The sequence below is a fragment of the Lipotes vexillifer genome, unplaced genomic scaffold, assembly GCF_000442215.2.
Source record: "Lipotes vexillifer unplaced genomic scaffold, Lipotes_vexillifer_v1.1 scaffold251, whole genome shotgun sequence".
NCBI lineage: Eukaryota > Metazoa > Chordata > Mammalia > Artiodactyla > Lipotidae > Lipotes > Lipotes vexillifer.
The window spans coordinates 2,084,709-2,088,253 of NW_006770868.1; positions in this window are offsets into that span (position 1 = coordinate 2,084,709).

Consider the following 3,545-nt stretch of genomic DNA (forward strand, 5'->3'; position numbering starts at 1 on the left):
CCCCCCCCGCCACCTGGGACTGGGTCTTGTCACCAGCACTCGGGATATTAGGAGTCCCAGGAGAGTCTGCCAGCCAGGGTCTGGGCCCCATTTCCTCCAGCCTGGCCCTTGCCCTGCCCCTTGGCCTCAGCCTCTGGGAACGGGGCAGGAGGGTCCCCTCAGGACGGATTCCCTCACGGAGGGGCCTCCTGGCAGTTCCTCTGCAAACGCAAAACGAGCTCTCAGTCCCACCCCAGGGCCTTTGCCCTTGCAGCGGTACCAGCTGCCTGAAGCCCGCCAGCTCTTCCCGTGCTGCCCCTCCTCCAGGTCGCCCCTCCCTGTCACTGTCTCAGAGGGGCCTCCCTGACCCCTGTCTAAAGCAGCTCCCACCCCGTCACCCTCTAACACAGCCTCCATTTAATTCTTCATTGCCTGTATCACTGTCTGGAGTTTTTTGTTTGGGGTTTTTTGGGGGGTTTTTGGCCACGCTGTGTGGCTTGCATGATCTCAGTTCCCCGACCAGGGATCGAACCCATAGCCCCTGCACTGGAAGCGTGAAGTCCTAACTACTGGACAGCCAGGGAATTCCCTGGAAATTTTCTTGCTCGTTCTTTTGCCTATGGCTTTTCTGCCTTCTCCCCCCAGGACAGGGACCTCATCTGTCCCACTCATTCCTGTGTCCCCAGCACCCAGCATAGTTCTGGCACACAGTAAGTGCCCAGTAACCTTTTCTTGGGTGAAAGAATGATAAACTCTTTTAGCGGGCTGAGCTGTGGGCAGCCTGAGGCCCCAAAGCACTTCTCAGAGCCTCCCATCCCCTGCCCCTCACATGTGCCTGGAAGATTCACTGGCACAGACGCTACACACAGAGGGGAGTTTTAGCCCCGCTTTACAGATGAGGAAACAGAGGCTCAGAGAAGTGACATGACTTGCCCAGTGTCCCCAGCCTGAAGGAGCAGGACTGGGATTCTATGCCAGGTCCCTCTCCCCCAGCACCCCTCAGGCCCCTCCCACATTCTACCTCCCCATCCTCCCATCTCCCTCTACCCACCTCACCCTGGGCCTGGCTCACGTCTGTGACGGCTCCTGACAAAAGCATCAGAGGACAGATGTCCGACCAGCCAGGCCGATTCTGGGGCGGGCATGGGGACACTCCCCGCCCGCCTGGAGTGATGCCGAGAGCTGACAGTGGACACCTGCTCCCACACCTGCCCCTGCCTCCTCACCCTCATTCAGGCCCTTCAAGCCCCCCAACACCCACAAGGCTACAATGGATGATTTGTTCTCAGAGACCCCAGGACGCCTGATCCCCAGCCCCTCAGCTCCCCGCCTGCGCTCTGTGACCTTGGGCAGGTGGACCCCTGCCCTGGCCTAAGGAGAGAGCAGCAAGTGGGAGTTTTCCATCCTTCTGCACACACACTCTGGCAGGCTGCCTCCCCGCTCACCCTGGCCAGCTGGGGAACCGCAGGGCACAGGGGTGGGGAGCGTGTGGGCACCTGCTGAAGGGAGGCTGGTTCCGGTTTTCACAGAGTTTGCTAGGCTTCCCAAGAGCCCTGGAGACAGTCTGTGATCATCCCTTATTCCAGCTGGGACAATGGAGGCCCAGACAGAGAGGGCAAGGCACTTGCCCAAGGTCACACAGCAAGCAAGACCAGAACCCCACTGTGTGTTTTTCCTGTTCTTCTAACTTGTCCCTCCTTGGTCCATCATTGTCACTATAGCCGAAAACTATACTTGCTTTCAGTTTGGCTGAAAACTTGGCTGAAAACCTACTATGCATGAGGCATTTAGCCAGGTCCAAATTCATTGAAAAACACTCATTCAGCAGATACGGATTTGTCAGGCACGGGGCTGGGTCTGGGGATAGAGCAGAATGAGACAGACAGGACGGCCCTCAGGGGCTGACCTTCCAGTGGGAAGACAGAGAATTAACAAGCAAGGGAAGAAAGCAACTGATGATTCAGACGTGATAAGGGTGACAAATGGAAGGGACTTTAGGGTGAGGTCGAATGCAGGGCGCTCTGAAGAGGAGAGTTTGGGGCTGAAACCCTAGAAAAGGCCAAGTGAAGAGGAGAAAGTGGGTCCCAGGCAGCTGGACCCCTGGACGCCAGGGCCCTGAGGTGAGGGAACAGCTGCTGTGTTTGAGGCACAGCGAGCCAGAGTGAGGGGGAGGGAACCAGGAGGGAGGATGTCTGAGAGATGGGGAGTCATTCAGGGCCTGGGAGATGGACGAGGGGAGAAGCGGCACTCACTACCCAGAACAAGATGGGCCTCGGTTTTCTCATCTGAAAATTAGGTTGAGCTGCTCCTGTGGTTACAAAAAGACCCCGGGCCTTTAAAGAGGGTGGGACCTGCCATTCCTGATGACTGTGGGGTCATCAGACCCCCTCCTGCTCTGGGGGGGGTCCCTTCTTGTACCTCTCCCTCCCTGACTTAAGAAGTGTCAGGGGACTTCCCTCGTGGCGCAGTGGTTAAGAATCCACCTGCCAATGCAGGGGACAGGGGTTCGATCCCTGGTCCAGGAAGATCCCACATGCGGGGAAGCAACTAAGCCCGCGAGCCACAGCTACTGAAGCCCACGCGCTCTAGGGCCCATGCTCCGCAACAAGAGAAGCCACCGCAATGAGAAACCCATGCACCACAACAAAGAGTAGCCCCCGCTCGCCACAACTAGAGAAAGCCCACACACCAACGCAGCCAAAATTAAATTAAATTAAAAAAAAAAAAAAAAAAAGAAGGGTCAGGCAGAGGAAAGAACCTGGAGCAGGAGGTTCTGGGTTCTGGGATTTTGGGTGACTTGATGGCCCTCTGGGAAGCTCAGTTTCCCCATCTGTAAAATGGGCACAGCCCTGCTCCCCACTTCCCTGGGCCAATGGCCAGGTTTCAGAGGATGGGCTCGGCACTCAGCAGGTGCTCCATTTAACAGGGCTCTAATCTCCTTCCTTGGGGGTGCATTGCTTAACCCAGTGGAAGCTCAAACCTGCTAGGCAGCTGGACCTGTGAGCTCAGGCCCTGTCCTGCTTTGAGCTGGCAGGTTCTTAGCCAGGGCTCAGGCCCAGAGAACCAGCTCCTCCACCTGCCTGCTGGGGTGAGTTGCCAGGTCTGGGACCATCAGAGTGGTCACCGCTGAGATCCAGGGTTGGAGAGGCTCCAGGGCCAGTCACTGCCCACCCAGACAAGGGCCTGGGAGAACCCAGATTCCCAGCATCCAAACTGCCCCATCACACAGACGAGGAAACTGGGGCTCAGAGAGAAATGACTTGTCTGAGGACTCAAAGAGACAGGGCTTTTGTAACCTATTCCACACATAAGAATTGAGCTCCTACTATGTGCCAGGCCAAAATAAACGAGCAGGGATCAGACAAGCTTCACTTTTGTGGCCTTCACAGCCCTATGGGAGAGATAGACATTGAACCCTTCAAGAGTGATGTGCACCATGCTTTGCAGAAATGCCTGGGTTTGAACCCCGAGTTGTCACTTGACAGCTGTGTGACCTTTAGCAAATGACTTAACCGCTCTATGCCTGATTCCTCATATATAAAATGGGAGATTATAATAGCACATAC